Here is a 14,869-nt window from a genome sequence, read left to right as displayed (position 1 = left end):
ATCTACAGTTGATACACATTTAACATTGCTAATCTTGTAGCTAACTGTTTACTCTCAAACAATTACAAAGCGTTGCTAAGAAGTGATACCTCGTATCTAAAGTTGATACACATTTACAGGTAACATTGCTAATCTTGTAGCTAACTGTATACTCTCAAACAATTACAAATCGTTGCTAACAAGTGATATCTCGTATCTACAGTTGATTCACATTTAACATCGCTAATCTTGTAGCTAACTGAATACTCTCAAACAATTACAAAGCGTTGCTAAGAAGTGATACCTCGTATTTACAGACAATATACATGATCAGCATTCCTAATCCTAAAGCTACAGTTATTATAGAAAATTATAAAGTGGAAGAGAAATTTGACAAATGATTGCTACACAATATAGTAATATGTAAATCTTAAACCACTAAGTTGTGACAGTTTGGAAAGACCGATGCTTTTATTATAACAGAATAATAAATCAAGTAAATTGTTATTATAAATATATTTAAAATAAAGCTATATAATTCTATCCAGTGGTTAGTATTATTTCAGTAGACTAATAGGATTTATTAGTAATCCTTTGTAAGTAAATAAAATCAAGTATATGTAGGTAATTGGTGCACCTACAATAATACATGTAATGTAGCTGCAGTTACAGTTTAAAACTATTCTATAAAACTTCTATTGCTGTGTTATGGTTCTGAAAATGTGTAACAAGATGTATAGAACGTCATTAATTACATCTTACATGTACACGCTTATACAGTAAAGGTATGTGGGGACACGTATAACTCCCTATTCAAAAACAATTTCGATCACGTTCTTTTTAGTTAAATCATAATCCGCATCTCAATATGTGTTACAGTAGTGAAGTTGACTGCGGTTCCTGGCTCAATTTTCAATGTTTAATGTGAGCAGAAGGAACCTCTAATCAGGCTCTGCCTTAGAGGCCCTATATTTTCTTGAGAAAAATTGCAGTGTTTTAAAAAAAATACGTATTAGTAGTTTATAAGTATACATTGTTATTAGTGTGTAGTTAAATACTCAAATGTAACTAATTCTTGATCAGTGCTGTATTTTGTATTTGTTGTAAAAATGTGTTCTCAAGAAATAAAATCATTCTTCTTCTTCTTCTTCTTCTAATAACGTTGGCCGCCTCACTCGGGCTGGGCAGCTGCTCTCATCAGTGCAACATTACAGCACAACAACCATTTTACTGCTCAGACATGTTTAATATTATTCCAGTTCCCCAAAAAATACTGTACAAAAATGGCAGTACACCTACTCGTTTTAATGCAACGTGTGGCCAACATTAATATATGATTTTTTTATATTAAGCGCTTCATTTTATTCATTACTGGTAAATGTACACAACAGCTAGCCTACAGTTTAACATTTTATTCTTGGTGTCAAGTTTGTTTTTACTAATATTTTATTTTGTACAATTAAAGTTTATTATGAATTTATAAGTAGAGCAGAAATGTAATGCAATATTAAAAAACGGAGAGTTAAAAAGTTTTTAATTTATCTTTAACGCTTTTGTGAAAATTTGTATTCAATTAGAACTGGTTTTATTTAGGAAGTAACAAATTTTAATTTTATTAATGTATAAATTTAAATTTAATACACATACATTATTCTCTTTCCAATAAAAGTGTCCTAGTTCCATCCCTCCATCAAAACCTAAACAGAGTGTATCCATACTTCAAACTCATACTGTATAATCAAACAATATCTATTTTTCGTGGAATACTGTTTCAAGACTCGACCAGTACGGTTTAAAATGTTTCTTATATAATATAATTCTTACAAGATTATATTTAGGTTTATTTCTCTTCAAGTATTTCAATCATATTTAGATTTATTTAAGAGACGAATAGGTTTTCACTGAGCTAGAGATGTTTTAATTTATAATGGAGCGTGCCACAGCTTGTGAATAATTTATATACTATCTTAATCACAGTAGTTTCGCAACTTAACAAGTTGCATACTGAAGGCATAACAGGAAGGTCGAATGATCAATTTATATTATATTAGGCTGTAGTTTTGGCTAAACTACAATAATTACTTATTGACGATACACAATTGCGTTTTATAAAAGGAGAGATTAGTTTGATGAGGTCTACATTTCAATGGGGTAGGAGAAGATAATGATCAACTGTAACTAGCAAACAACAACAAAACTCGTGAAACATGAATTGTGTGGTACGTATCATTGTCGTGGAGTGTCATTTGTAAGGTAACAGCCAATTAAAACTACTCACTGTTGTCCTATATGCTCAAACATGAAAATCCCTGAATCTAACTTTCCAAAAAACGTCATTCATTATAACTTTGTGTTTGTGAATTGAAAATTTAGGCTACATTAACCAACTTTTCATTAAATACATTTCGAACATGTTTCTTATTGTGTGCAATATATAGGTTACTTTTCGTGAAAAATAATTATTTTAAAATAATACTCTTCTGTTGTATTTGTGTTTAATTTATTGGTATTATTGAATTGAGTAAGAAGATAGAATTTTATATTCCACTTTCAAATACCGAGCATTTGGCTGTTCAAGTCTACATAACATACGCAAGGAACTTTAACAATCTGTCTATCAGTGTGACCATTAAAACTGTGAATACGTAAAAAAGATTGTTGACGGAGTCGAAATGAACAATAATTAATGCAGGCAGCGATTCGAATATTATTCAAAAACCATTTAACTAGCTCTTTAGAGAGTATTCATAGTCTGTACTGCTATCATATTAAAACAGTTCATCCGCTCAAAATTAGCAAACATGAAAGGCAATGGATCGCTTAAAAGATATCAGCTCCTCCTGGTCATTAAAAATAATTTTCTTCCAGAGTCTTTTTCATACAACTTAAAGAGGCGATGATTACTGTTATCTTTCTTTTAGTCCTAAGACCAAATGCTCTCAAATCCTAGACTTGATGTCAAGTTTCAGGCTGAGATGTTCTTGGTCTCAACATCTTCCTTGTTTACTCGGATTTTGATGTACATTCTTCGTCTCGTGAAGAAGATAATCTTGGCTTTCTAAATTGCCAGCACTGGATCGATCAGTCATTGATCCTCGTCTAGAAGTTTATATATCCCGAAAGGAAGCTCTCTTCAGACAAGTACAAGTACGTAAAAGAGATTCCATCACATACAACGTTGGGGAGATCCCTTCCCAGAACCGAGGTCTGATCTGCACCTACCACTAATATCCAACATTAACTCCTTCCGGAATGATCACTCCGCCACTGCATGCTTTAGCTCCAATGCTTGAAGTAGTTGCGAATCACCCTCAAAAGTTATTCAGAAATGCGATAGTGGCTCTGTAAGTAATAAACATGTCATCCATCGACCTTAATAAATTGAGTTTATTTTACATGAACAGCGCGGCGTGATTCCTTTGAATAATGTCCAGCTCGAAAACGTGTTGAAAATCAAAACTTTTACCTCCAGTCTCGACTGGTTTTGAGAGATGTATAATAACTATAACGCATGAGGTTTTAGTTTATACCTGTACTCGTATAACCTTTCGTAACATAATGGTGCATATTATTATATGGAATTTGGTTGATCTTAAGCGAACAGCCATATCACTTTTTTATACATTTACATTGGTAACCATGATGGCAAGGAAAGATTCGCAGAATAAATACATTTGTAAACTAACTGAATACGACCACAGGACTTTTTAACACGTTACTGTGTGACACATAAATCTCTGTACTTTAAATTTTGCGTTCAGCGAAGCCTGTTACATAATACGTGTTGTGGCGTACTTATGTTTTGTATTTATTTTACAGTCTAAAATAAAGCACTTGCATTGCATGCGACATATTCAAGACATTACTATTATAATTTTATTACTATTTATAAAAAAAGTTCTTAAAGGTAATATATAAATGTTATTTTGTAGCGTATACAATTTATTCAGGGCTGAAATACGACCGCCTACACAAGCGTGGCGGAACTAATACATTAAGGTCTTCAAATAAGTGTACACAGCCAGATTGTTATATCCATATTGAACAACACTGTCGATACATTATTACCTCCTTAGCTTGGGTGATATTACCTGTATTGCACAAGTAATATAATAGAACTTGAATACTAATATGATACGCGTAGTAGTTCAACGAAGTACTTAGGAATGCGATATCGCCAGTTAATTAATTATTGTGTTAATTGGGTTATCAAGGATACATAACACTTACCGCGTCTTTATATTACAAATGAGCGGTCTAATGCAGAATGATCAATTTGTACCAAAATAATGACTAATGTATTATTTATCAATGTTGTATACATATTACAGAACTACCATAAAATGGCTAACTAAACATATTGTAACAATTATATTATATAACTTGTATGTAGAGACGTTTCCAACCGTACCAATCGAGTATTGAAACTGCATTTTTTTTTTGAAGAATCGATATTGATTGACCGTGTGAGTTAAGAGTATGGACACATTCGGTTTAGTTTTTGATGGATACAGATGGGAAATGGAACTCGGACACCTTTATAGGAAATATTAGTGAACTTTAGTGTTTTATAACTGCTGTTGAATTCAACCCAAAATGCCAGTGTGTATACATGAGTGAAAATAAAATTTGTGAATTCATAACCACATTTTTGTGAAGTTGCCTGACGATGGAATCCTTGATTCTGAAAGGCCTCGCATAGTTAAATTAATATTGGAAAAAGTAATTGATTTGGATGTATTATGATTCCTTATTGTTATTAAACTAAATATAATATTGAATGAATAACTCAAGCCACCTTGTAGAACTCACTGTCTGGTGTATAATAGGAAATACTCTGAAATGGCTCTTTAGTGTAAAATAATATACTGGGTTAGACTCGACACTGCCCGCTTGATGGCATGTGAGTTTATAGATATAGCATCTGATTTAGCCACATCTAGGTTAAAGTACCGTTACAACGTTAACACTAGGTGGGGAATATTTTGCAATGGGTGAAGATTGAAAAACGGTTAATCTAATACTATGGTATTTTTCCTTTCGTTTAACGTCTGTTTGTATTTTATATTCACAAAACAGTTTTTACAATTTTAAAACTGAGTTGTGGCATTTTAGTGTTGCTTTTTGTTTGTCTTATTATGGTATAAATTTGTGCTGTAAATAAAAATCTACGATTAATAGTTTCGTAATGGCCTTATTGAAGATTAAAATCAAAACTTGGAAGGTGAACTGAAAAAATGCTATACAAAAGTTTAAAAAACACATCAGCATTGCTTTTAAAAATACAAAACATTATATAATTTTTTTAAGAAGGAATGGAAAAGACCGAATAAATGCAATCCAATTATCCTACCTTCCACTTCCACTTAATTCTAAAGTAGAGCACTGCCATTTAGTTAACACGGTTTATTCCGTCATTTTTCATCTGTTCGTAACATATAAGAACATATTTATTTTTAAAAGCTGTATTTTATGTTATCAAATTTTGTACTCTAATATTTAATTTTCATAAAATTTTTTAAAAACCGCCTTTTGGAAAGCATTCAGCAGAGTTACATCATTAATATGGCATAAAATGTGTAAAATTACAACGCCATATTGTAACTGTTTCTTTAATAATGATTTTTTGTAATAAGAATACATGCACGGTATACGAAGCGAAATTTTACCGTAATGCTTAAAGGATTTTTTTGTTTATTTTTACCTATTCAACTATATTAAAAATATTTCACCACATTTTTAACACCCTGTATATTGTATGTGCAGTTCCGATCGACTTTTCTTCTTGACATTTTATCGTCTGGACAACATTCACTGGTCATTCGTCTGGTCACTCGTGAACAGTGCATTGGTGGGGAGAAACAGACCCAGAATGTTTCCAATAAATTCACTTACAATTAGATAGCAACTTGCCATAATTTATCGCTAGACGAGAGTATTATAACATATTGATACGGATGTACAATACAATACATTCATGTACATTTACATTCAGCGAGTCTAAATAGTGTTGTGGCATTTCTGCTGATCAAAATACTCTTGTGTTTTACTCAGTTGTATCGATTCAACAGTCAATATTATAGCAACATCTAGCGATAGTTTTCAGTGAGTTCGTACCAACGCAGCGATGCGATCCAACGCATTATGTGAACTAATCCTTCGAAAAAAGCGAATAAAACTATTTAAGGATAAGCATGAATAAGATGAGACGAAATTAAGATGGCCGCATGTACAGACACCCTTAACTCACATATTTATTCTACTGTAGTGTCCATACTCATGTAAACTAAACAGGCCATTCATTCACTTGGTAAAATCAGAAAGTAAGGTTTAAGTAACCAAAGAATTTTTCAATCTAGACGTATTGGGATATATCGTCATAAACGGATCCTAATAGAGCCGAAGATCGTCTTTGTATCTAATAAAAATCAATGCTGTGCCAGAAGTGACAAGAGGATGAGGCAATATTAATATCAAAAGGTTATGTTTGCTTCAAATATTGACGTAAGTGCGTTACTATGGAAACTACCGGTTCTGAACCAATAAAGTTATAGTTTAGAGTTTATCCAATTATGAAAAAGGAAATAGCATTGAAATAACGAGGAAGTTACTAGCTTTTTTATATTAAAGTCGATGTGTTTGTGAATAAAACAAATGACGTTTCATGATTTATTACATTTAAATACCAAAACACTTATGTTTTTGAAAATTAAATCTTTTCCAAATAACAATGTCTCGCCTATCAAAACTGCTCGTACTATATTACACAATAAACATCTCTTTAAATGATTAAATGGTAAGAGAATTTTATAGAACATACTATTCTCGTAAACTGTACTGTGTGCATTTACCACGATAATTTTGAGATGAACTGCATTGTGGATTGTGTAATGATCATAAATAGTAGGACCTAATAATATTATTACTGTCTACGTGTCGGAATAGGCTACGATGGTCTTGCATGCAAAATTTGAGATCTATAGTTCATTTTATTCTTGAGATGTCCTGCGGACAGATAGACAGACAAAAAAGAGCTTAACTCGAAACTTCATATAACTTATTCTAGTAGTTATGAATTTTCATGCAAAATTTAAAGTCTGCTGGTACGTATGAAATTTGTCTTGACATTTCATGCCTGATAAGTTTTATTCATTAAATTTCGTTTCATATTTGTGTTTGAGTAATAAAAGTCTACTCACCAAGTAACTATAAAACAACGTATGTGATGGGATATTAAGGGTACATGTATGTCAAATGTTTGAATCTCTCATTACCATCATGGTTACCCAAAAATCCACAATGTTTACATTTTCGCTAACGCTTAGGAAAATATCATGGAGTCACATGTACCTTCATCTAACTCAATGTTCCTTATTTATGAAAAAAAGAACTTAATTCATATTTCCAAGTAAATAGGTCAGTTCTTTTTCGAGATATCGTCTGGACAGACAAACGGAAATGAAATTTTTATATCACTATGAGTGATTGATCCACTAAATTCCAAGTATTTTTTTTTTGTTTTAATCAATACGTAATAAACTATGAAATAATCGTGAGTTGCACATTAACTGGCAATACTTTACTTTAATAAGCAAATATAATGATCCTTTGTTTAAAAACATCTCACACTATTAAAATTGGAAAGTTTGTCTAAATGAAATTCTGGTTATGATTTGAGGTCAGGAAGATAGGTTCGGAGTGTGTAATAGGTTATAGCTTTACCTCCATGAAGGAACATAGTAAATATTAAGATCGCGTGATCGCTCTGGACCTTATTAGGTACAACGATGGCTACGGGTACATATGGTGTCCTCATAAGCATTGTTCGTACTTCACACCAATTACGAATTTACAATAGATATTAGACAGGAGGAGCACAATGTTTAACTGTAACCTTCCCACCCAGATAGACGGTGATATCAAAATAGCAGCATTGTGTTCGCCGCCATCCTACCCAAAAAGAAAGCATTGGCAGCATTGTGTTTGGCTGGTCTTTTGCCCAGATACACGATTATTTCAGATAGTTAAATTGTGTTCAGATGATCTTCCGCCCAGGTAGACGGTGGTATCAGATAGCAGCATTGTGTTCGGCTTCCTTACCAGTGATATTAATATACCAGCATTGGATATGGCTGCCATACCACTCTGATGACAGTGATAAAAAAAATAGCAGCATTCTGTTATCTTCCACCAAAATAGGCACCGACAACAACAAGCACCGTTATGTCTGGCTACATTCCCGACCAGATAGATATCATAATTTGTTTATTTAGTTTACATACTATGCACTAAAACTATTCGAAGGTTTCAAAAGAAATCTGGGTTAAAGTTTAGTTCGACAACCTCAGCCACTGTATTTTTCATACAACTATTGTATATTTGAGTTCAGAATACGATATTACGAACATTCAAATATTTTTAAAAATAATTAAAACTACGTCACTGATAAGGCAGTGGCCAAAGCCATGATAACACTGATTACAGCGCCACTCAAGCAGTTCAAATCGTGATGATTAGATGAATTTATAGTATTGTTAGATCTCTCAGGCAGTCTTGGACTTTTTTATTTTCATCTGTTACTAATAGATTACTGGACTTCATAACTTGGTAATAAATAAAGATTAAAAAGTGCAAAAATGGAATCGCCGTTCACAGTAGAAGGGCGGTGGATCATTGGTGTTGTCATTTAATCTAGAAGCGAACAGTTGAATGATATCAGACTAGAGGTGACGGAATTCTAATTAATTGCGTGGTGTTAATTAATTGAGAAACAGTTGACCGACTTGCTTGAATGGTAACGCAACTATTTACTGTAGTGCAATTAAAATCTTCATCAACCATCCTATTATTCTGACGCACATTATCCAGACCAGGATATAGCGATACCACAATAGCAGTCTATGTCAATGTTTATAAATAAATAAACCATCATAGTCACCGGTTTGTCACACAACAGAGCTTGCTTTATAAAGCTGTATTTCATCTAGTTGAGTTCAGTGCACATTCTTTATTTTATATTAAGAACATGTATGCGTAACATTTATGTTATTACGTTACGCAGTTTGATTAATTGACAGGTCTTTGGAATGAAAACTCGGTAAAGCCATTAATTCCGCCTAGTGCACCACTGAATGTTTTTATGATTATATATTCTAAAAAACATGAGATATGCTAATTTTGACAAACAATATAATTTGATTGAAGATCGAGTACGTGTTACTAAATTAAATTTACCATGTGATGAGTTAATTATATCACTAACTAGTTATATAAGTAACATTTTTTTACGATGATTCGCTATCTTTGGTGGATGTTAACGATTAGAATGCAAAACAAAACTTAGTTTATCAGTCCATAAGCTACTTAGAGTTTAATGTGAATATTCATATTTGAAAGCTTCAGATTCTAAAAACCTGTTTGTTCGATGAAGTTTCGTAGATTTTTCTGTTTAGCTTAGGATATTTCTACGGTTTCTTTACAAATATCCCAGTTTGTTTTGAGGTGGACAATATTGTCGGACGAGTGTACCCGTTACTATAGTCCACTTCAAAGTCAAACACCATCAAACAGATCATCATAAAAAGCCCCAGGATATAATTTGAGCATAATGGAAAAGTCGTTCGTGACTGTAATCGTAACAGTGCTTGGGGGGGGGAGTATATTATGTCAATCATACTTTGTGTTCAATTATTTTCTTATAGTGCTAATAATGTTTTGGATACGGTATGTAAAAGCTTTGGAAGATTACATTTTCATTCGCTTAGTCATTTAACGACATGATATATGACAGTGAATATTGTATCATCAATCAGTAATATTCTAATAATCTTCCTCTGCATATAACTTACTTGTAGTGCATCTTTTTATGCAGTATGGGTAGTAGTTCACTGCAAACTGTCAAGTATAAATTGTGTTATACCTTCCTCAAATTCAAAGAAATTGAATGAAAAATAAATAGATTATAATAACAATATTTCACCAATAACTTTTATTATTCATTTTATCAATAACAACAATTTGTAAAACAGTGTTGTTGACATCGGTGCTCAGATATCAAAGTATTGAATTTCTCAACAACCAATATACGATGCTGTTTGTGCCATCATTTGACCATGAACTGAGTGCAATTTTCTGGTTATATCGTCAGTATATTTCAATTTCAACCCTTTTCTTATCGTAGATAGGTAATACATTTCTGACAAACGTCGGTAGTACATTATTGTAACTTACAATAGAAAAATACAATATGTTTATGAAACTGAAAAATAGTAATAAATTATAATTACATTAAGTAATAAAAACAGTACAAACGACTAGTCCAATAGAGTTTAGGCTAGAAACTCCCCAACCGAGTACAAACAACCCTCTGATACATATTCTCTTGTTTCAGTTTTTGTAATTAAAGTAATGGTATATGTTTTGAATTACTAGGGAGTTTCCAAAAAAACTTAGCTCCTGAGTTTTTAAACAGTTCACCCGCCAGAGCTGAGCCATGTTGGGTTTGTCGCAGGTCTACTCGGGCTTGCGAGTTGTGGTTATGTACAGCGGCTCCATCTACTTCATTTGCTCAATGAAACCTGGCATAGATGATGGTCTCGCAGATGTACAAAGATGGGAAAGTAAAAATGATGTGCTCTTTAAATGCACTTTCACATCTACTTCAACTTCTACGAGATATGCCAGCCACAACACGCAAAATTCGTTTTTGGAAAACAAAAACCCTTTTTAGCAAGTGCTGAGGTTGCGAGGCGCAAACAAGAAGTCCATACCGCAACCGAGACTCTACCAAACAAACATATATTAGTATTAATAACTGAATATGGCAATATTTTTCAAACTGAGACATCAGGTAGGACGATGAAGACAAAGAAACAGTCACAAAGTTTATATGGGATCGCCAAGTTATCATCGCCCAACTGAAGTGTTCTTCGTCTATTTTAATGCGAGAAGGCTGTAGACGATTACTTTTTTAAATTCTGTAAATTGTATTTGTTTTTTAATTAAGATGTTAAGTGAGACCGTTTAGCAATGAGACCGGGTTATAACTACGCTGCTGTTAATTTTTTCTTTACTACAATTAGAAAATATTAATAAGGCAATATCATAAGCATATAGAACAGTATTTTCGTGGTTTAATGAGCACCAAATTATTCATGTAAAGGTTAAACATAATTGGTCCAAGTACTGGCCCTTGGGGGACTGCAAATTTTATCTCAATCAGTTCCGAACAGTGGTTATTGAGTTTGACAAATTGCTTTCGGTCCTAAATTAAGACTCTAGCCACCTCAGTATCTCATTTTTAAAACCTTGTGTTGCAAACTCTCCATCAGTCTGTCATGACTGATACAGTCGGACGCCTCAGTCAGTCCCATCATTACACGAAGTGTCCCCTGTCTACCCTCCAGTCCCGTGACCACATGGATACAAATCGTCAATGCCTCACAGGTAGAGCGGTCCTTGACAAAACCGAACTCATTGGCTGTTATAATATTATTTTTGAACAAGTACGGTGATAATATATTTAAAAAATCAGTTCAAATACTTTACTTCGACTTGAAAGTTGTGTAATTCGTCGGTAACTTCAACGTACTGTCTCCTCCTTTGAATACAGATACCACTAAAGTAGTTTGTAGCAATGATGGAAAAGTATCTTCCTGGAAAGAAGAATTTATTTCAACAGACGAGGGTTTACATATTAATAATGCATAAGGCTTCAACAAGCTATTAGATATGTCATCAGCTCCACTTTTATGCTTATTTTTGAACATTTCGATGGCATTTACTACCTCACATGATGCAACACGGAGGGATATTCTAAACTCGCCAAGAAATTATCATTATTAAATGGTGGTTCGGGTTGATTTTTCATTTAAATTATTAATACAAAATAATGATTTAAAAACTACATACTTCCTGTTTACCTGATACTATTATGTCATTGATACGTACAGAAATGTCATCATTAGCATTATTACTATTGTACTTTTCCTTTATTAATTTTCATGCATCCTTGTTTTAATTAGTTGATTGCGATAATTAGTTTGTAAAATAGTTAGCCTTTTAGTGCTTAATTGTTTAGAGTATATGTTCTTATACCTTTTATATTAACCTTTATTTACATCACTATTATCCAATTTAAAACTTTAATGTAGTTTTCATTGTTTGACTTTAATCTTTAATACCTGTTGTTACCTATCCTTTATCTCGGTTTCTTCGACATTTGCGCATTTGCTTTTAGTGCAAACAAATTCAAGAGCTTAATTAATTAGTAACAATCATAAAAGAATTAAACTGTTCGTCTACTGGCTCGGCAATATCGATAGCGTCCAAAGATTCTCGACTTAGTGTGACATTAGTTATGGAGTTACTACTTAGTTATGGAGACTAGCTGAGCGGAATGGTCCGATAAACCATTATCCAAGATATCGTACATCTTCGTCGACTATGTCAGTCATGATCACCACCAGCAGTGAATGACGACCAGCAATAGGATTCACTTGAGTTGGGGACTTAACTAGCTGGCTCAAGTTAGAGGAGGCAAGCAGATCCTGCATCTATTTTATTTATAATTATAATAATGTATTAATTACATTGCAACCGGATAATATTTATATCGCCAGTGATAACAGTGTTGGTTTTATTGGAGAGCTTTATATAGCTCTAGTTCACATCTGGATTACATGAATATACTAGAAGAATAACGACTTGTCGGAGTTTTAGTATTAATTGAAATTAGGTAGAGTGGGAGTAGGGTAGATTAAATGAATCTGAGCACAGATGTTTTCTCTTCTCGCGGCCTCGTTGCGTCGCGTTAAAGTGATTCTCACCGTGCAATCAAGATTTTCTTGGGGCAGTTTTCCTTTAAATATAAAGGAACATCATGATTAAAAAATGATGATTATATTGATTCTTAAAATATGTAAGTTTAAAAGGGAAGTTTCAAAACTGAGACAGTAGCCATCGTTATGACAATACACGATTACATAAATATCTTTTTTTCCATGATCACTTAAGTCAATTGTAACAGTCAGAAGTTAAATACTTATATATAATAGATGAAAATAAGTTTCATTGGAGCGAACGTATTTTAAAAATAATACAGCTCAGGCATATTTACAACGCAACTTTGTGTCAACAAACTCGATAGTCAAGATAAATATTCATTATAAGGCTACAGAAGAGTCTGTCTAAATATACAGAGTGGTAAAAACTGAAGCAACTTTACATATAAAACTATAAAAACCCGTATTTACAAACATGTTTTAATTATTCATTTAAGTGAAAGGTGTTGACAATGAATCAAATTCGAACAAGCCCAGTAATTCAGAAATATATCAATTGAATCGAAAAAAATATTTAAATGTACACACATTCTAAGAGAGCACTCATGTTTCCCATGAGTAAACTAATTACAAAAAAGTTCGAGATTATAAATAAACAAAAGTATATAAAACTCCAAGTTTGCTAACCATAATACTATAATACAGCACACCGTATTGTTTAGTTATCATAACAATTCTTACAAATTTAGTACACGAACAAAAGCTATGTATAGCATTTTACACGTTGTTGGAACATAATTTTAAATATTTGAGTATTCTGTAACTAAGAATAACAAAATATTGAAGGTTTATTAGGTTAATGGAACACTCTGTAGAATGATTGCAGCAGTTACAATGTAACGTAGTAGAGGTTAAAACCATCCAAATGACATTTTTTTTATAATTAATTTGTCAATCTAAAACCGAGGTAACATGTGTTTGGTTGTTTTTTATACATTCTGTATATATGTAAATTTTTATTTTTTAACCAAAGGGAAATTACAACCTTACGAATTCTACTAGGGTACCAGTCTACACTACACCGCTGACAATAAATTTAAAACACTATCAGTCCTTACAGTTCACCAGCTCACTATTAAATCCTACTGACAATATTTTCATGTATTTTACATCAATTTCATCATACATCCCCATCTTTCAAAACTTATTCAAGACTTAGTTATAGCAACACTACAGTTATTGCAATTACCATTTTCGAAATAAGGCATTTTACGAACAGGATGTTTACTGTTGTTTACCTACATTTTATCTATGTTTAATGTTCAGGAATAGTCTCCACACACTACTCGTTTGTTCAATATACAGACTCTAGCAGTTTGTAAACACCGTGTCACCATGTAGCACAGTTGGTATCACTGCTGGTCTGACCTTGACCAACCTCACTGTCTCCGTGTGGTCAGCCTTATGGAATCTGACTTCTTCAAAGTCAGACAATCAAAAAAAAACTGGAGGCACATATAGAACTCCAGCTTGAATATAACTGTAAAATTTGTTCTATTATAATTGATATCAGCCATATAAATTTTACTAACTAAAATCTATATTTTATCCTGACTCATTACTCCAGAAAACATTCCTCTTTGCCTCTAGAAATATCATCACACGAAATCCTAATATGTACAACACCATAAATATGTCATTGCCATCTCTTCATCTAATTCTGTCTCGTTGGTCCACATCACGTTCCAAAAGTCACCATAAAAGCGTTACTTGAAACACGCATATATTTAACAATATGTCCCCTTGTATCGTACTGAAGTAGTGACCATATAAATTCCTTTATACATAACACGGAACCCTATCATGAATGGTAATATTTCCCTAGCATCACTGGTAAACGTTATGGTCTTTGGGAAAACCCCGTCCCTGAAATCTGGTCCGTTTTCATGCTCCACGCGTTACAGTGAAGCCCTTCTAAAGGAGACTCCTGTTCTAGAACAAATTCCATATGGCTTTCACAGCACTGGCATCACCGGAATAATATCATGGTGTTTCCCTCTATAGTTAAAATAATTCATGGCTGACTAAGAAACATTCAATACTTTAGA

This window comes from Homalodisca vitripennis, chromosome 3 (genome assembly GCF_021130785.1).
Source record: "Homalodisca vitripennis isolate AUS2020 chromosome 3, UT_GWSS_2.1, whole genome shotgun sequence".
Classification (NCBI taxonomy): domain Eukaryota; kingdom Metazoa; phylum Arthropoda; class Insecta; order Hemiptera; family Cicadellidae; genus Homalodisca; species Homalodisca vitripennis.
The sequence above is the reverse complement of the archived record's forward strand: the minus strand, read 5'-3'. Positions refer to the sequence as shown.